Source organism: Drosophila willistoni, unplaced genomic scaffold, assembly GCF_018902025.1.
Source record: "Drosophila willistoni isolate 14030-0811.24 unplaced genomic scaffold, UCI_dwil_1.1 Seg815, whole genome shotgun sequence".
Lineage (NCBI taxonomy): Eukaryota > Metazoa > Arthropoda > Insecta > Diptera > Drosophilidae > Drosophila > Drosophila willistoni.
This window is the reverse complement of record NW_025814716.1, coordinates 22,145-44,288: the sequence shown is the minus strand read 5'-3', so window position 1 is coordinate 44,288 and position 22,144 is coordinate 22,145.

Sequence of the window (22,144 nt, the reverse complement as noted above, 5' to 3'; positions counted from 1 at the left end):
CTGGAAAAATATATATGTATTTAGTTATAAATATGGGCGGATATAATTAGGCGAAAAAAAGGGAATCGGAAATAATGTGATTTGAACTTGGCGCGCTTGAGCCGCCTATCGATATCACGACTCGACTCACGTGTCACCACTACTCCGAAAACAGCTGTCGGCCGTTGTTTATATTTTGATGTTGTTGTTTAATTATGTTAATAATAATTTTTTTTGTGTTTTTTGTCTGTGGCGCTGGATGGTGGGACTTGCGCAGCGGACGGCGAGGACACGGACACATCACTAGGATGCAACAGCGTATGATGACGTTCCTTGCAGGTATGGCAATTATGCGCACTGGAGCAGCCCTTCACTTGATGACCGCGGGCAAAACAGTTCAGACAAAGTCCCTGCTGTCTAATGGTTTCCAGCCGCCTGTGAACAGGCATATCAAGAAAACTCGGGCAGAGCCGTATAGGGTGATTCTCCCGATGGCACAGCTTACAAGAAGCCGGTTTGAGCTGGGCTTTCGCGGGGAACGCTTGGACCTTCATCGTTGCAGAGGATTTGCGGGGGCCAAAGGGGATGGCTTGCACACTTGGGCCCGACTTATGTTCTTCGGTGGCATCCAGGACACGATACCGATCGGTAAGAAATTGGTTCAAATCGGACCAATTTGAGACGACAGTCTTATTTGGCACTGATTGCTCCCACAGGAGGATCGTGGCCTTCGGCAATTTTCTAGTGCAGATGGCGATAAGTAAGACATCCCAATTCTCCGTACTAACACCCGAACGCTCAAGCGCGGTAAGACCCCCTTGAAACGCAGTCTGCAGCTCTCGCAAGGATTTGCCCGACTCTTGTGCCACCGCGGGAATCTGAAGGAGTTGTCTGGCTTGAGTCATGACAAGCAGACGGCTATTTTCGTACCATGCGGTGAGGTTCTCCCACGCGGCCTGGAAACCCTCATTCGTCAGGGGGGACTTAGCTACGATGGTTCTCGCTTCCCCTCGCGTCTTGGTGTTCAGGTGATAGAGCTTCACCACTTGTGACAAGTACGGGTTGGCGATATAAATGGCAGCGAACAAATCGCGGAATGTGGGCCATGCTAGGCTGTCGCCATCAAATGTCTCCACCTCACACGGAGGAACTCTATGCCCCGCCGGCCTCGACGGAGCGGTGGGCTGACGCATAAGACTCGTCATCTGTGCCGAGAGCTGTTCTATGCGTTCTCCAAACAACGTCCCGCATCGCACATACGCCGCATAAGCGTATTCGTGCTTCGCCTTGATGCGGCTTATGTTTGCCAAGCTTTCCTCGTCGGTTTGGACTGTCAAGGCCTTGTGACAACGGGAGTGTTCCATCTCGACAGTTGACCACAGCGATTTGAGCTGCTCTAAGTGCATTTTAATGGAAAACAAGGGCACTTCAGAAGTTAGAGCTTCACTCTCCCGAGCTTCGAACAGAGTCAATGCGTCGCACGCCAGAATGAAATCGGAGAGGGACATTCTGGAGTGTTCTCTGCGCTGTTGTGATACGGATCGGGTGACGGGAGCGTCAGAACAGTGCGTCACAACAACGTGCGGGATCTGGGTCTGGGTTGAAAGCTTGGAACGACCTTTGTGTTCACTCGAGTCTTTAACCGATAATCTGCGACCCTGAGGGAGGCTGGACGAAGACGGACGGGATCTTGGGATTCGCTGCGGCTGCGAACAGACGAGAACTTGCGCGAAATATCCGTACGCTTCACGGTCGCCGGAGTTATCGGAGGCCGAACCTTCTCCGGAGTTGAAGAGGGAGACGAAAGACCGTTAGACTTCGGCGCAGTCTTGGACGGCTCCGTGGACATACTCAGGGGACGACCTTACCGTCGAACACCGAGTTTGTGGGTTTTGAGAAAATAAGGAAATGAGGAAAATTTGAGGAAATGAGAAGTGGACTGTATGAGGACGCAAGAGCTTTCTCACTGTGCACCGCAGGATTGCGGGAGAATTATCTCGCGTGCGGCTCGGAAACGGAGCCCTTTTAATGGGGATAGATGCGGAACAATATACGAACGCACGAGTGCGGATCAAAACTTGCACGTAGACAAAGCTAAATGATTACAAAACAAGTTTGTATGGATTCGTAAGTAACGCTGGGAGTACGTATAAAACAAAACACGGAGGAAATATATAAATAAAGATGTATAGGATAAAAGAAAATACGTTTTCGTATAAATCTGGATCTGGATATATATATGTGCGCACAATACTGGCCGGAAAAAATTATATATATAATTTATAAATATGGACGGATGTATAAATATGGGCCCGATAGTGCTGGAAAAAATATATATATGTATTTATTTATAAATATGGGCGGATATATATATGAGCGCAAAAGGCTGGCCGGAAGAAATATATTTATAATTTTTGAATATGAATGGATATATAAATATGGGCCCGATAGTGCTGGAAAAAATATATATATGTATTTATTTATAAATATGGGCGGATATATATATGAGCGCAAAAGGCTGGCCGGAAGAAATATATTTATAATTTTTGAATATGAATGGATATATAAATATGGGCCCGATAGTGCTGGAAAAAATATATATATGTATTTATTTATAAATATGGGCGGATATATATATGAGCGCAAAAGGCTGGCCGGAAAAAATGTATTTATAATTTTTGAATATGAATGGATATATAAATATGGGCCCGATAGTGCTGGAAAAAATATATATGTATTTATTTATAAATATGGGCGGATATATATATGTGCGCAAAATACTGGCCGGAAAAAAATATATTTATAATTTTTGAATATGAATGGATATATAAATATGGGCCCGATAGTGCTGGAAAAATATATATGTATTTAGTTATAAATATGGGCGGATATATAATTAGGCGAAAAAAAGGGAATCGGAAATAATGTGATTTGAACTTGGCGCGCTTGAGCCGCCTATCGATATCACGACTCCGAAAACAGCTGTCGGCCGTTGTTTATATTTTGATGTTGTTGTTTAATTATGTTAATAATAATTTTTTTTTTTGTGGTTGTGCAAAAAAAGAGAAAACCAATAACAAAAGAACGCTTTTACACACCGCGAGTGTTGTGCGCGAAGGCAAACAAAACAAACGATCAATGCATGTGGACAAATGCTTGATCTAGTATGTATGTACGTACATGCATAAGTACACAGGTGAGTATATAGATATGTGTGCACACGCGTTGTTCACAACAAAAATAACGTAAGTAATTGTCATTTAATTGGAGGTGGGGTAGTGTTAAATCAATGCGCGACACCGAAATGGATTATGTGTTGTGGATATGTACATATGTGCAATGTATGACTATGTAAGTATGTATGTACATATGTAAGCAAGTGCACCGGTTTCCAAAGACGCGCGTGGGGAATTAATTTCGCACCTAATTTGAACGCGCAAGAAATCGCGGTGCATACGTTAAGTGCTATTAAAAAAAACAATATTTTTTGGCCTTTTGTGTTGTGGTAAATGTGTGAAGGGATTATATGTACATGGATATGTACATATGCGCGTACATCAAGAGATGACGATGTGTGTATGTACGTAGATACGCGCGTGCGGAAATTAGTTTGGCATTAAAAATAATTATTTCAACACATAAGAAAACGCGGTGAACACTTGGATTATTATTTTTTTTCTATTTTTTTTATAACACTTTAATATTTTTTTTGTTTTTTAACCCTTTACGCGGACTTGGCAAACAGCTGTGGAAATTACATGTACATGTGAATGCATATGTAAAAGCGGTGGATTTGGACAAGTGCGGGAAAAAATGTAAATAAAGAAATGGAAATGTAATGGAAAACGAGAACGTTGGACAAACACGCTAAGGATTAGGAACTACCATGGACCCTTGGAACAGGTCAGGTATGTACATACAATATGTAAAAGTGTGTAGGTCGCTATGGAGAAGCGGGAAAACCTCACACTTTTATTAGTATGTAGGGGCAAATGAAACGAATAATGAAATTTTGTACTTATCAGGAATTCCGCCGATGCAAGCTGGAGGAGCGGAAGGATATCCGGCTCGAAGGACCAATGTTTGTGGCGGGGCGGAAGGACCCAATATAGTAGCAAGTGGTTGGCGGGTGCCAATATCTTCAGGGTCTCGTACGTGAGTAGAATGATTAAAACGCGCGAAAACTTCGTTTTAATTCTATGTTTGATTTATTTAATTCACAAGATATACCGACACACACACGAAATGGTTCGGTTGGAAAAAAGTGACAAATCGCAAAGTATAATATACAGGAGGTGAACGGGTGTTCGGGTGAAAATCTCGATTCAGTATAATGGCGATGCCCATTGGAAAAAACCCAGTCACCCCTCCTGGTGTGACCGTAGATGCCGAGGATCAAAAAACCTTCCTCACTCTTCACTGCTCTTCGCCGCTCACTGCTGTTCACCCGGTGGCGTGAACAGGGTCTTATATCGAACAAATGAAGCTGGCCCAGCCAGTAACCTCAGAATACAGAGACTTAACTCTAAATTTACAAGATAATTGGAATGAGGTAGATAAAGTTCCAGATTTAGTGAAATGTCTAAAAGAATTCTCTGGTAATCCAGCAGAATTTACAACTTGGTTCGCTTCAACCTCCCGCGTAATGGATGCCTTTGCTCCTTTGCAAGGAACGCCAAAATACTTCGCGATTTTACTAACGGTTAGAGATAAAATTACGGGACATGCGAACATAGTACTAAAGGTGAATAACACCGCGTTACATTGGGAGGCAATCTCGAAATGCCTTCTAGAGGAATATTCAGACAGACGAGACTTGGGAACACTAGAATATCAATTGTTTTCTATGAGTCAGAGGAATAGCACAATCCACGAGTTTTACCTTGCAGTGAACCATCAGATGTCCTTAATTATCAGCCAAATGAAAAACATGGGACACGGTCCTGAGGTCATGGCAATCTTGTCAAAACAGATAAGGGACAGAGCCCTAGATACCTTCATTAGGGGCCTGAACGGTGATCTATCGGATAGAATAAGTCTAGCGCAACCACTTAACTTGAAACATGCGTTGCAGATGATAGAAGACTTAACCAATAAGCACACTAAAAACTCGATCGGCTCAGGTTATCAGCACCCTCGTCCAAACCTAACACACAAAATAGGACAATACACCAGAATTAACGTCCCCCCACAGTGGTCATACCCTCCGGTACTTCCCCCTAAACCATACAACAATATGAACTGGTACAACCCCAGGCAGACTCAAAATACTTTCGCACCCCAAACCAATTTCCCACAGAATCATGGTATTCACCAAAATATCCCCTTCCGTAACAGTAACCAAACCTTCTTTAACGCACCACCTAGACCTCTCGCCCCAAAGCCTCAACCCAAGCCTACACCTATGGAAGTGGACGTTCCATAATGACTAAAAACGTGAACTACATGAATAGACCAAACATAAATCCTACACAACCAGTTTTATTAAAGAGAGTAAATCCATTTAATACGAATCTCCCAAACAAAGTCCAAAGACAGTTCCACATCGGAGCCGAGGTACAGGACGGGCAATACAGTGCCCCACCACCAGAAGACTTTCAAGTCAATGTAACCGAAGCTCAGTTGTCCGGATACCAAGAACAGGAAGACTATTTTCAAACAGTCCCATACTCACAAATTTCGGAGTATGAACAACAACAAGAATACCCCACCACTAAAGGTGGTATGTCCGAATTAAGGCCGCAAGATAGAGAAACAACACAACCTACAGTACATCCTTACCCACAAGTCGAGGATACGGTTAATTTTTTAGGATGAAGTGTTCCTCTTTGCCGTACTTTGTAGTCCGGGACAAAGACGGAACAGCATACAATTTCTTAATAGATACCGGTTCAAATAAAAACTATATCCAACCCGAGATAGCCAAGAACATAAAGCCAAATGAGCGTAAATTCTACGCGAATACTGTAAGTGGACGCATCCTGATTACGGAGCATGTCCACCTGGGTCTCTTTAACGAACCTAACAAACCTATAATTTTTTTTCTACTCCCAAATTTAAAATCGTTTCATGGAATTCTAGGCAATGACACACTAAAAGAATTAAATGCCATTATAGATGTAGGAAAAGATTTGTTACAAGTCAACAACTCTCATGTTGTTAAAGTGAGACAGATGCGAGCTCAGCAGGTCCACAAGATCAACTCAGATCAATTATCGGGTCATCAAAAGTTAAAGCTAGAAGCACTCCAAGAGGAATACAAATCGTTATTTGCAAGTCCGGACATGAGGTTGACTTATGCTACTAATGTCCAAGGTGAAATTCGAACATCGTCAGACACTCCAGTCTACTCAAAACACTACCCGTACCCAGCCTCCTTGAAGGAAGTAGTCGAAGAGCAAATCCAAGAACTATTAAAAGATGGTATAATACGACCCTCACGGTCGCCCTATGGCTCTCCTGTATGGATCGTCCCAAAAAAAAGCGACAGTTCGGGAAAAAAGAAATACAGGATGGTCATCGACTACAGAAAATTAAATTCAGTCACCAGAAATTGGAGAAATGATTGCTCAATTGGGCAACAACAAATACTTCTGCGTCCTTGACTTAAAGAGTGGATTTCATCAGATCGCTTTAAAAGAATCCGACATAGAAAAATCTGCATTTTTTATAAACGGAGGAAAATATGAATTCGCCAGACTCCCTTTCGGGTTAAAAAATTCCCCAGCTATATTCCAAAGAGCTCTCGACGATATTTTAAGAAAACATATAGGGAAAATATGCTACGTTTACATCGACGACATCATAATATTCAGCAAAACAGAGGAGGAACATTTTAGCCATCTGGCCCAGGTATTCTCTACCTTAGCAGAAGCAAACATGAAAGTGCAAGTCGACAAGTGTAAATTTTGAAAACATAGCGTTGATTTCCTAGGAGTAGTAATATCGAGCGAAGGCGTTAAAACCAACCCAGAAAAGGTACAAGCTATAAAAAATTTCACTACACCAAGAAACTTGAAGCAACTGAGATGCTTCTTGGTCTTAGCTAGTTATTATAGGCGGTTTATTAAGGATTTCGCGAAGCTAGCAAGACCCCTCACAAATCTACTGCGTGGCGAACACGGGAGAACGAAAAAGAATGTCTCCAACAAAATCGAAATTCGTTTTGGCAAGGAAGAATTGGACTCTTTTGGAAAGGTTAAGAATGCACTAGTTTCACAGGATGTATTACTAGCATACCCCGATTTCAGTAAAGAATTTCATCTGACCACGGATGCCTCAAATATAGCGATAGGTGCCTCACTAGAACAAAATGGCAGACCGATCACATTCATATCCAGAGCATTGTCTAAGACAGAGGAAAATTACGCTACGAATGAAAGAGAAATGCTAGCCATAGTATGGGCCTTAGAAAAATTGAGAATGTACCTTTATGGGAAATCAAAAGTGACCATTTATGGAGACCATCAACCGCTTACCTATGCGCTTAGTCCTAAAAACAACAACACGAAGCTAAAAAAATGGAAGAGTTACCTAGAAGAATTCAACTACGAGTTGAAGTATAAACCGGGTAGCTCAAATGTAGTAGCAGACGCACTTTCGAGAAATCCTACCAGCATAAATGCCAGTAGTACGTCAGCAGCTACTATGCATAGTGATGAAAGCTCAGGGCACGAACTAGTACCGACTATGGACATTCCTATCAATGTATTTAAAAATCAGTTAATACTTCTCACAGGCGAAAACGAAAACACGACATTAGAGTTACCATTTCCCACCTATCACAGACACACGGTAGTTCGAAGAAACTATTCGGAAAGTGATCTCGTAGAAATCCTAAAAGCAAAATTAGATCCTAGGATAGTGAATGGTATTTTCACTTCAGAAAGTATCATGGGAAAAATTCAGCTGATATTTCCAGAACATTTTAGGAATTATAAAGCTAGGTTTACGCAGATCCAAACTACGGATGTCCACGAGAATAGTGAGCAGCAGGAAATCATAAGCAAAGAACATACTAGAGCCCATAGAAACGCAATAGAAAACAAAAAACAGATTTTATCTAAAGTTTTTTTTCCAGGAATGAGGAAAAAATAGAAGCAATAGTAAAAGCATGCCAAACTTGCAAACTTTCTAAATACCAAAGACACCCCCCAAATCAAGAGATTCAATCAACACCCATACCATGTTATCCAGGAGAAATAATCCACATAGACCTTTACTCCACTCAAAACAAAATCATCTTAACGGCAATAGACAAATTTTCAAAATACGCACAAATAAAGTTAGTGAATTCAAAAGCAGCGGAACATTTAAAGGTACCACTACGGGAGTTATTGGTAGCCTTTGGCGCGACAAAAACAGTAGTAATGGACAATGAAAAATCGTTAAATTCCGCTTCGATAAAATTCCTTTTGAACGATAAACTGGGTATAAATGTACACACAACACCACCGTATACTTCATCTAGCAATGGTCGGGTAGAAAGATTCCATTCCACATTCACGGAATTAATGAGATGCCTAAAGATTGAGCATCCGGAATTAGAATTTGAAGACCTAATATTCAGAGCAGTAGATGAATACAATATGACTATTCACAGTACAACTAACAAAAAACCGATAGAAACTTTTTTTGCTTTAGAATTGACACACTCTCCAGAAAAGCTAGCATTGGAAAGAGAAAAAACCTCAAAGAGAATTTCAGACAAACAACTTGCAGATTTACAATACCATAACCAAAACAAAGAACCCATAAAAATTTATGACCCAGGAGAAATAATTTACGTCAAAATCAATAAGAGATTGGGTTCTAAATTAACATCAAGATATAAAAAAGAAAAAGTAGCTGAAGATTTGAATACAAAAGTTAAAACATTGTCAGGCAGGATAGTACATAAGAACCAGTTGAAATACTGACCAATATCCATCTTCGACAGGTTAATATTGATACCCGTCTGTTGGGGACATACGACATACTTGGACATACTTGGATTACTCAAAATCGAGAGTAGTAATGCTGGAAACTGAGATGGCAGCGAGGCAGAATGGAACGTTCAAAATTATACACGTTGTAGAAGTAGAAAAGTATCAACAGGCATTGTCGGTGTTAAAAGAGGTCGTACGAAATTCAACGAAAACAAACCCGTATTACCCTTTCCTTATTTACGAAATAACCCGAATTGAAAATGAGATCAAAAGATTAAAGCCTATAAAGTTCAGAGTTAAACGCTCTCTCGACATACTTGGAACAGCGTGGAAGTGGCTCGCGGGTACCCCAGATCACCAGGATCACAAAATTGTAATCGACAAAACCAATGAACAGCTCAAAAATAATAACAAACAAGTAGTAATCAATAAACTAGTAGAAAATAAGATAAACGATTTAATTAAGATAACTAACACCTTATTACATAAAAGCAAACCAGAAACAGACGAAAAAGTAAAAGAAATAGAAGTAACAAAATTCAAACTGAGTCTCTTAAGAGAAGAAATCACAAATATCATTTATGCAATAGATTGGGCTAAAGCAAACACAATAAATTCCTTGATCTTATCACCAGCAGAAATAAATATTATCGAAACATATGCTGAGGAAAGCCTAACGTTTGTAAATATCGAAGAGCTTATAGAATTGCTGAAGTAAGTGTCGCTTCAGATGGCATAGCTCTTCTTTATATTGTCAGCATACCTAGGGTGATTAAAGAACAATGTAAAAAAAACATGGCATTACCCATAAAATATGGAAAAACAATCGAAAAAATAGATTATAATCACATATTAAAATGTAATAAACCAATACTTTGGTTTAGCTAATAAGAATAAATGTAAAAATCAAAACAACAAAATATTATGTAAACTGGAAGATTTGATTGACTTAAAAAATAGCAAATGCATAGGAGCGTATTTTCACAGAAAAAAACCAACCTGCCCAACAACTAACAATCAGCATGTGAAATCACACTCGGAGGTAGCTCCTGGCACGATCTTGCTAAACCAATTCAAGGGTCAACGTCGATGGAGAAAACCTTACTCTGGACGGAACTTTTATAATACAATCGCAGAATGCCACGATCAACATTGATGATTCGTGGTACATCATGAAGACAAAGCGTGAAGTAGAAGTCCAACCTCCATTACTTCAACTATTATCGGACAAACAGCACCAAGGCGCAACCCTATCTCTGGAGATGATCAAAGAACTGCACTTGAATAACACGAACAGCCTGGAAAAAATCCAGACTGACAATGTCATAATTTCATCATCCTATTGGATCGTCATAGCAATTTTAGCGATCGCAGCAATCATATACTGGGTGATCAAGAAGAAATACAACCACAGGCCAGAAGAAAGCAGTCCACCAATAGTAATGCCGGTTACACCCGTACAATATATGGTAGCGACCGAGGACGTCCGCACTTAAGAGGGGAGGAGTTAAGACCAGATATGCTTCACCATCACAATCACACTCACACTACACCCATAGAGAACATTCAAGAGTTATCATAATGAGCATCGACCGTAATGAGCATCGGCATGATCATAGAAGGCACCGCCAAGAATGTCACCCGATAACCCTGCAACACACAATCGTCTTCACACAATCGCCAGACTAAACATTCCTAGGGTAATGGTGTCAAATTCGGTACATCAGACGGCAAGCCGCCCAATCCCATAAATCAATTCGGCAATAAGCATCATGTTCGGTACACCAGCCATCACGTCGCCAAAATCAATTTCAAGATAAACAGATTCCACGCTCGCGTTGGACCATTGGACTCAACAAGCGTCGCTGTCACCATCGACGTCCAAAATCAGAGGCTTCATTCAAACATAATCGATCTACACAATTCAGTCTCTAATCCTAGTATAAACTTGTCACTTCGTTAGAACTCCGCGATCTTAGCTCAGTCTAGTAGTCACAAAGTCTTCCAGTAAAAAAGATAGATTTCAAATGTGTACTCGATATTAAATAAATTCAAATAAAACTTTATTTTTTTATGCGACTAACTAAGATTGTGTTTAATTGGCGCCCGAGCAGGGACCCCGCGTTTGTGATAAGTGTTAATCAAAGTAAACGCAAATAAATACGCCTTTAGAACGATAACCGAAATATACGCAGTGCCAACAAAACTTCGCTGAGGTCAGACGGGTTATAACAAAAACTGATCGCTGCATTCCTCTAGTATCCGTCGGAGGAAAAATTGGTACAACAAGTGTCTGGATTCGGAGCGTTAGTACCTCAACGTGGGAAAAGCAATTACCCCTACCAACCAACCAATACAAGCACCGAAATGAAAATTATTCTAATGTAAATTAAGTTAAAAGTTAAGAAAAACTAAAACGAAGAAAAGAAAGAAATAATATTTAAGAGAAAAATCAAAACCAGAAACGAATTAGCATCATAAGAAACGGAAAAACTAACTAACATTTATAATAATTACCTCTACTAACAAAATTTTTTTTAAACCAAAAGCCATTTCCATTCAAAATTTTTTTTCTAAACGGTATCGCGTCGCGAACAAATTTTCTTGTCTTTCGAATAATTATTCGACGCGTAGTGCAAGCGTTTGTTTTTTTTGAAGTGAATTAATCTCTTTTGAAATCGAAAATGCTTGAAAACGACAGTTGGGTAAAAGCCGCAGTCCTTCAGCCAGGAGGTCGCCCTACGACAGAGTCGCAGAGTGCGTCAACCTCAGCTGCCGCGAACAGAAATATAGAGGCTATATCCATACAAGGTTTAGATGCAGCCATTGATAGTCTTTTAGCAGCAAGAATGGGGTCTTATATCGAACAAATGAAGCTGGCCCAGCCAGTAACCTCAGAATACAGAGACTTAACTCTAAATTTACAAGATAATTGGAATGAGGTAGATAAAGTTCCAGACTTAGTGAAATGTCTAAAAGAATTCTCTGGTAATCCAGCAGAATTTACAACTTGGTTCGCTTCAACCTCGCGCGTAATGGATGCCTTTGCTCCTTTGCAAGGAACGCCAAAATACTTCGCGATTTTACTAACGGTTAGAGATAAAATTACGGGACATGCGAACATAGTACTAAAGGTGAATAACACCGCGTTACATTGGGAGGCAATCTCGAAATGCCTTCTAGAGGAATATTCAGACAGACGAGACTTGGGAACACTAGAATATCAATTGTTTTCTATGAGTCAGAGGAATAGCACAATCCACGAGTTTTACCTTGCAGTGAACCATCAGATGTCCTTAATTATCAGCCAAATGAAAAACATGGGACACGGTCCTGAGGTCATGGCAATCTTGTCAAAACAGATAAGGGACAGCCCTAGATACCTTCATTAGGGGCCTGAACGGTGATCTATCGGATAGAATAAGTCTAGCGCAACCACTTAACTTGAAACATGCGTTGCAGATGATAGAAGACTTAACCAATAAGCACACTAAAAACTCGATCGGCTCAGGTTATCAGCACCCTCGTCCAAACCTAACACACAAAATAGGACAATACACCAGAATTAACGTCCCCCCACAGTGGTCATACCCTCCGGTACTTCCCCCTAAACCATACAACAATATGAACTGGTACAACCCCAGGCAGACTCAAAATACTTTCGCACCCCAAACCAATTTCCCACAGAATCATGGTATTCACCAAAATATCCCCTTCCGTAACAGTAACCAAACCTTCTTTAACGCACCACCTAGACCTCTCGCCCCAAAGCCTCAACCCAAGCCTACACCTATGGAAGTGGACGGTTCCATAATGACTAAAAACGTGAAATACATGAATAGACCAAACATAAATCCTACACAACCAGTTTATTAAAGAGAGTAAATCCGTTTAATACGAATCTCCCAAACAAAGTCCAAAGACAGTTCCACATCGGAGCCGAGGTACAGGACGGGCAATACAGTGCCCCACCACCAGAAGACTTTCAAGTCAATGTAACCGAAGCTCAGTTGTCCGGATACCAAGAACAGGAAGACTATTTTCAAACAGTCCCATACTCACAAATTTCGGAGTATGAACAACAACAAGAATACCCCACCACTCAAGGTGGTATGTCCGAATTAAGGCCGCAAGATAGAGAAACAACACAACCTACAGTACAGGATCCTTACCCACAAGTCGAGGATACGGTTAATTTTTAGGATGAAGTGTTCCTCTTTGCCGTACTTTGTAGTCCGGGACAAAGACGGAACAGCATACAATTTCTTAATAGATACCGGTTCAAATAAAAACTATATCCAACCCGAGATAGCCAAGAACATAAAGCCAAATGAGCGTAAATTCTACGCGAATACTGTAAGTGGACGCATCCTGATTACGGAGCATGTCCACCTGGGTCTCTTTAACGAACCTAACAAACCTATAATTTTTTTCTACTCCCAAATTTAAAATCGTTTCATGGAATTCTAGGCAATGACACACTAAAAGAATTAAATGCCATTATAGATGTAGGAAAAGATTTGTTACAAGTCAACAACTCTCATGTTGTTAAAGTGAGACAGATGCGAGCTCAGCAGGTCCACACGATCAACTCAGATCAATTATCGGGTCATCAAAAGTTAAAGCTAGAAGCACTCCAAGAGGAATACAAATCGTTATTTGCAAGTCCGGACATGAGGTTGACTTATGCTACCAATGTCCAAGGTGAAATTCGAACATCGTCAGACACTCCAGTCTACTCAAAACACTACCCGTACCCAGCCTCCTTGAAGGAAGTAGTCGAAGAGCAAATCCAAGAACTATTAAAAGATGGTATAATATGACCCTCACGGTCGCCCTATGGCACTCCTGTATGGATCGTCCCAAAAAAAAGCGACAGTTCGGGAAAAAAGAAATACAGGATGGTCATCGACTACAGAAAATTAAATTCAGTCACCATCTCGGATAAATACCCTATCCCAGAAATTGGAGAAATGATTGCTCAATTGGGCAACAACAAATACTTCTGCGTCCTTGACTTAAAGAGTGGATTTCATCAGATCGCTTTAAAAGAATCCGACATAGAAAAATCTGCATTTTTATAAACGGAGGAAAATATGAATTCACCAGACTCCCTTTCGGGTTAAAAAATTCCCCAGCTATATTCCAAAGAGCTCTCGACGATATTTTAAGAAAACATATAGGGAAAATATGCTACGTTTACATCGACGACATCATAATATTCAGCAAAACAGAGGAGGAACATTTTAGCCATCTGGCCCAGGTATTCTCTACCTTAGCAGAAGCAAACATGAAAGTGCAATTCGACAAGTGTAAATTTTTAAAACATAGCGTTGATTTCCTAGGAGTAGTAATATCGAGCGAAGGCGTTAAAACCAACCCAGAAAAGGTACAAGCTATAAAAAATTTCCCTACACCAAGAAACTTGAAGCAACTGAGATCCTTCTTGGGCTTAGCTAGTTATTATAGGCGGTTTATTAAGGATTTCGCGAAGCTAGCAAGACCCCTCACAAATCTACTGCGTGGCGAACACGGGAGAACGAAAAAGAATGTCTCCAACAAAATCGAAATTCGTTTTGGCAAGGAAGAATTGGACTCTTTTGGAAAGGTTAAGAATGCACTAGTTTCACAGGATGTATTACTAGCATACCCCGATTTCAGTAAAGAATTTCATCTGACCACGGATGCCTCAAATATAGCGATAGGTGCCTCACTAGAACAAAATGGCAGACCGATCACATTCATATCCAGAGCATTGTCTAAGACAGAGGAAAATTACGCTACGAATGAAAGAGAAATGCTAGCCATAGTATGGGCCTTAGAAAAATTGAGAATGTACCTTATGGGAAATCAAAAGTGACCATTTATGGAGACCATCAACCGCTTACCTATGCGCTTAGTCCTAAAAACAACAACACGAAGCTAAAAAAATGGAAGAGTTACCTAGAAGAATTCAACTACGAGTTGAAGTATAAACCGGGTAGCTCAAATGTAGTAGCAGACGCACTTTCGAGAAATCCTACCAGCATAAATGCCAGTAGTACGTCAGCAGCTACTATGCATAGTGATGAAAGCTCAGGGCACGAACTAGTACCGACTATGGACATTCCTATCAATGTATTTAAAAATCAGTTAATACTTCTCACAGGCGAAAACGAAAACACGACATTAGAGTTACCATTTCCCACCTATCACAGACACACAGTTCGAAGAAACTATTCGGAAAGTGATCTTGTAGAAATCCAAAAAGCAAAATTAGATCCTAGGATAGTGAATGGTATTTTCACTTCAGAAAGTATCATGGGAAAAATTCAGCTGATATTTCCAGAACATTTAGGAATTATAAAGCTAGGTTTACGCAGATCCAAACTACGGATGTCCACGAGAATAGTGAGCAGCAGGAAATCATAAGCAAAGAACATACTAGAGCCCATAGAAACGCAATAGAAAACAAAAAACAGATTTTATCTAAAGTTTTTTTTCCAGGAATGAGGAAAAATAGAAGCAATAGTAAAAGCATGCCAAACTTGCAAACTTTCTAAATACCAAAGACACCCCCCAAATCAAGAGATTCAATCAACACCCATACCATGTTATCCAGGAGAAATAATCCACATAGACCTTTACTCGACTCAAAACAAAATCATCTTAACAGCAATAGACAAATTTTCAAAATACGCACAAATAAAGTTAGTGAATTCAAAAGCAGCGGAACATTTAAAGGTACCACTACGGGAGTTATTGGTAGCCTTTGGCGCGACAAAAACAGTAGTAATGGACAATGAAAAATCGTTGAATTCCGCTTCGATAAAATTCCTTTTGAACGATAAACTGGGTATAAATGTACACACAACACCACCGTATACTTCATCTAGCAGTGGTCGGGTAGAAAGATTCCATTCCACATTCACGGAATTAATGAGATGCCTAAAGATTGAGCATCCGGAATTAGAATTTGAAGACCTAATATTCAGAGCAGTAGATGAATACAATAGGACTATTCACAGTACAACTAACAAAAAACCGATAGAAACTTTTTTTGCTTTAGAATTGACACACTCTCCAGAAAAGCTAGCATTGGAAAGAGAAAAACCTCAAAGAGAATTTCAGACAAACTACTTGCAGATTTACAATACCATAACCAAAACAAAGAACCCATAAAAATTTATGACCCAGGAGAAATAATTTACGTCAAAATCAATAAGAGATTGGGTTCTAAATTAACATCAAGATATAAAAAGAAAAAGTAGCTGAAGATTTGAATACAAAAGTTAAAACATTGTCAGGCAGGATAGTACATAAGAACCAGTTGAAATACTGACCAATATCCATCTTTGACAGGTTAATATTGATACCCGTCTGTTGGGGACATACGACTAGCTTGGATTACTCAAAATCGAGAGTAGTAATGCTGGAAACTGGGATGGCAGCGAGGCAGAATGGAACGTTCAAAATTATACACGTTGTAGAAGTAGAAAAGTATCAACAGGCATTGTCGGTGTTAAAAGAGGTCGTACGAAATTCAACGAAAACAAACCCGTATTACCCTTTCCTTATTTACGAAATAACCCGAATTGAAAATGAGATGAAAAGATTAAAGCCTATAAAGTAGTAATCAAGTAGTAATCAATAAACTAGTAGAAAATAAGATAAACGATTTAATTAAGATAACTATTATTACATAAAAGCAAACCAGAAACAGACGAAAAACTAAAAGAAATAGAAGTAACAAAATTCAAACTGAGTCTCTTAAGAGAAGAAATCACAAATATCATTTATGCAATAGATTGGGCTAAAGCCAACACAATAAATTCCTTCATCTTATCACCAGCAGAAATAAATATTATCGAAACATATGCTGAGGAAAGCCTAACGTTTGTAGAATTATAGCTTATAGAATTTGCTGAAGTATGTGTCGATTCAGATGGCAGAGCTCTTCTTTATATTTTCAGCATACCTAGGGTGATTAAAGAACAATGTAAAAAAATCATGGCATTACCCATAAAATATGGAAAAACAATCGAAAAATTAGATTATAATCACATATTAAAATGTAATAAACAATACTTTGGTTTAGCTAATAAGAATAAATGTAAAAATCAAAACAACAAAATATTATGTAAACTGGAAGATTTGATTGACTTAAAAAATAGCAAATGCATAGGAGCGTATTTTCACAGAAAAAAACCAACTTGCCCAACAACTAACAATCAGCATGTGAAATCACACTCGGAGGTAGGTCCTGGCACGATCTTGCTAAACCAATTCAAGGGTATCATCAACGTCGATGGAGAAAACCTTACTCTGGACGGAACTTTTATAATACAATCGCAGAATGCCACGATCAACATTGATGATTCGTGGTACATCATGAAGACAAAGCGTGAAGTAGAAGTCTAACCTCCATTACTTCAACTATTATCGGACAAACAGCACCAAGGCGAAACCCTATCTCTGGAGATGATCAAAGAACTGCACTTGAATAACACGAACAGCCTGGAAAAAATCCAGACTGACAATGTCATAATTTCATCATCCTATTGGATCGTCATAGCAATTTTAGCGATCACAGCAATCATATACTGGGTGATCAAGAAGAAATACAACCACAGGCCAGAAGAAAGCAGTCCACCAATAGTAATGCCGGTTACACCCGTACAATATATGGTAGCGACCGAGGACGTCCGCTTTTAAGAGGGGAGGAGTTAAGACCAGATATGCTTCACCATCACAATCACACTCACACTACACCCATAGAGAACATTCAAGAGTTATCATAATGAGCACTGACGTAATGAGCATCGGCATGATCATAGAAGGCACCGCCAAGAATGTCACCCGATAACCCTGCAACACACAATCGTCTTCACACAATCGCCAGACTAAACATTCCTAGGGTAATGGTGTCAAATTCGGTACATCAGACGGCAAGCCGCCCAATCCCATAAATCAATTCGGCAATAAGCATCATGTTCGGTGCACCAGCCATCACGTCGCCCAAATCAATTTCATGATAAACAGATTCCACGCTCGCGTTGGACCATTGGACTCAACAAGCGTCGCTGTCACCATCGACGTCCAAAATCAGAGGCTTCATTCAAACATAATCGATCTACACAATTCAGTCTCTAATCCTAGTATAAACTTGTCACTTCGTTAGAACTCCGCGATCTTAGCTCAGTCTAGTAGTCACAAAGTCTTCCAGTAAAAAAGATAGATTTCAAATGTGTACTCAATATTAAATAAATTCAAATAAAACTTTATTTTTTTATGCGACTAACTAAGATTGTGTTTAATTGGCGCCCGAGCAGGGACCCCGCGTTTCTGATAAGTGTTAATCAAAGTAAATGCAAATAAATACGCCTTTAGAACGATAACCGAAATATACGCAGTGCCAACAAAACTTCGCTGAGGTCAGACGGGGTTATAACAAAAACTGATCGCTGCATTCCTCTAGTATCCGTTCGGAGGAAAAATTGGTACAACAAGTGTCTGGATTCGGAGCGTTAGTACCTCAACGTGGGAAAAGCAATTACCCCTACCAACCAACCAATACAAGCACCGAAATGAAAATTATTCTGATGTAAATTAAGTTAAAAGTTAAGAAAAACTAAAACGAAGAAAAGAAAGAAATAATATTTAAGAGAAAATCAAAACCAGAAACGAATTAGCATCATAAGAAACGGAACTAACTAACTAACATTTATAATAATTACCTCTACTAACAAAATTTTTTTTAAACCAAAAGCCATTTCCATTCAAAATTTTTTTCTAAACGGTATTGCGTCGCGAACAAATTTTCTTGTCTTTCAAATAATTATTCGACGCGTAGTGCAAGCGTTTGTTTTTTGTTGAAGTGAATTAATCTCTTTTGAAATCGAAAATGCCTGAAAACGACAGTTGGGTAAAAGCCGCAGTCCTTCAGCCAGGAGGTCGCCCTACGACAGAGTCGCAGAGTGCGTCAACCTCAGCTGCCGCGAGCAGAAATATAGAGGCTATATCCATACAAGGTTTAGATGAAGCCATTGATAGTCTTTTAGCAGCAAGAATGGGGTCTTATATCGAACAAATGAAGCTGGCCCAGCCAGTAATCTCAGAATACAGAGACTTAACTCTAAATTTACAAGATAATTGGAATGAGGTAGATAAAGTTCCAGACTTAGTGAAATGTCTAAAAGAATTCTCTGGTAATCCAGCAGAATTTACAACTTGTTCGCTTCAACCTGTAAGGGTGCGCTGGTTCAAACATTAAATTATATATGTAAATCTGCTAGCTAGACGAATATATTTAGCATACACTATTTCTAAGGCGAATTGACCTTGAGCTTTTTTTTGGAACCGAGCTTACACGATCCACTTCCATAGAAAAGCTCATGCAAGCCAAGTGCCCAAAAATTGAGCTTGAATAGTGTGCGGGAGTCTAGAATGGTCTGAGCGATAGTGCGGTTGTGCGAATAACAGGAGGGAGAAAGCGAAAGAAAAATCGCAAGTGCAAGAAAGGCACGTGGAGTTACGTAACACTCCATACCCCTCGTGGACATTTCCTAAGTCCACGCCTCTTTCTCAAGTTCCAACTATAAGGAAGGAACAATAAAATTTATTCGCCACTGCCGGCGCGGTCTTGCCTTCAATAACTGCAAGCGCGTACTCTTAATGTTAGCCATATAAGGCCAAAGAGACCAGTGCCAGACGACGACCCCATCCATGGTTGCAAGTCGAACTTTTCGGAATGCGACCAAATAAATGTCGACCCGGTTCTTGGCTTGACCAGCGGATAAGTTTTGGAGAGCTATTTGGCCATAAGTGCTCACACATATAGTTGTGGGGAGCGTAGCCAACCAGCCTAATTCCTAGGCGAACCCTCGTTGGAGTGGATGATTCACCGTAGGACTCGGGATAGCTCCGCCCACCATCACTGGAGATTTCTAGTGGAAGACGTGTCGCAGACTCCAAACCCATCGTTGAGGAACCCTAACCTCGGCCCCAGCCCGTAGTTGGCCTTCAACCAGCAGCTCTCTTTTTTTTCATTTAAGTATCGTACAAACATGTGTTAAAATTTATAAGCTTGCCATTTATAATTAACTTTCTATATAGCAGGTGTTAAAAGTGATTCTTGTTGGTAATGAGAAGCAAGTTATATTTCGGTGCCACCACTATTAATATTTTTAACAGCATCTAGTGCTCCGCCCGTCTTCAGGCCTGCTGACTGGATTGGACTCTACAAACTGTAAGTACGGCATAGCCGCCTAAAATCCATTGGCAATATATAACAGCTTGCCGTGACCACAGAGCTAGTTTTTTTTGTAAATTTTGAATCTGAAATGAATGCCTAACGTAAAATCTAAGTTAAATCGAATTCAGCCTATAAATCTACCCACACATTTTTGTACGATTACTTTCACCAAATTAGTTAGGATTTAAATATAATTGAAATTTTTGTTAATACTATGAATATAAGTTGGATATGAAATCCGATGTTAACTTCTGATCTTAAAGGCATATGCCGTTTTTCCATTGAATTGAATATATGTATGAAATGATGAATTGCTGAGTTAGTTTATTTGGGCACCTGACGTAAGAGATTTAACAGCCGCAAGATGGGTAATACCGGGTTTCATTAGGTATTACAAGGTTGGGTGGGTAAAGAGAAGGCAATAACATCTAGGTCCTTCAAACAACTTCCATCACCTCTGCATAAAATCCCTATTTAGATGTAGTCCTTTATTCCTTATCTCTGTCTTCATTTTACTTATGTAGCGCATGTTTTGGGAGAGCACAAGAACCACCCCATTTTCCCTGAGCTCAGCCGAGCCACTTGTTAGTAAGACAGAGAGTGCACTCCGACACCCGCGTGTTCGTTACATATAAATGGCGCCCAACGTGGGGCCGAAGAAGCAAGGATATTTTTTTTGCCCTACGTGTCCTTAGTCCACTCCTTTACTTCCCACAACACCTTCTACCGTGCAATATGATGGTAAAATATATCACTTTGGAGAGGCCAGCGTATGAGTATCAGATTATAGCTGGACCAAGTGAAATTGTATACCCTTTCAATAATGTTTTCTTAATTTTGAACAAATCATTTTAAATAAATAGAACAAAGTATGGGAAATTATGTAGCTTAGGAATATGTGTCTGGATATAGTTCGGATACCTACCAGGCCATACAATTTCCTAGATCTTAAATAAAGTTGTTGTAGTGAGGTGAAATTGAGAACTGTTCTTGCTGGAATCGTTACTGGCAAGTCCCTCTTTCAACGAACTACACATTCAAATACAGCTTATGCAAATAAAGTGCAGAGTGGTGGGGGTATTAATGCTGTTGAACTCTTATTGAAGGAGAAGTCCCAAATTTGTAAGGAAATTATTTTGATATTTAAAAAATTTGAATCCATAATTCGTGTTTACGAAATAGAATCGTCAAATTATCTTTAGTTGTTTTATATCTTTCGTGATTACGAAAAATTGATACTTATATTCAAAGCTTTTTTTTGTTTTAGTTTTAGTTTTTAGTATGGCCGTTAGACGAAGCCTAGAAAACTTGGCTTCTGCTATGCCAAGTGAAACAGCACTCGTATGCGTAATTTGCAATGACACCAGTGGGCAGACAGAGATTGTAGAGACCCCATGTCGGCACATGTTTCATAAACATTGTCTCAAGATTTGGCTCGAGACCAATGAATCATGTCCAAATTGTAGGCAACCTTGTTCAAAAAGTCTACTAGTAGCGAGGATAGATTGACTACTCATGGTCAACCTCCACGAGCTTCTCTTGGAGCAGACAACTCGGCAGCCTTAGGAGCAATACCAAAAAGACCAAACACAAGAGCAAATACTCGTGCCAATCCAAATCAGAATCCCAGAACTGTGGGACTACCTCGACGTGAACAACCACGAAATTCAGTTGCAAACCAGCCACCAGTAGTGTCAGAAGAACGCATTCAACAACTTATTTCCAATTCATTAGAAACTTATCGAGTTAATATGGCATCAGTAATTACCGAAGAAATTCGTAACGCCATGAGAAATTTAAGCATCACGGGAGTTCGTGCGGAATCCACTGATGAACCTCAATTAGAGTGGGACTTTCCACCACCCTCAGTTGCTCCGCGAAGAAGTCTCGAAAATAGTGTTAGAACTCGAGCTTTCAATATTCGGAGTAATCCAAATGCAATTGACCAAGAGATAGTACCAGAACGACCCGATCGAGTATCTAGTATAATTTTTAACTGGCATAT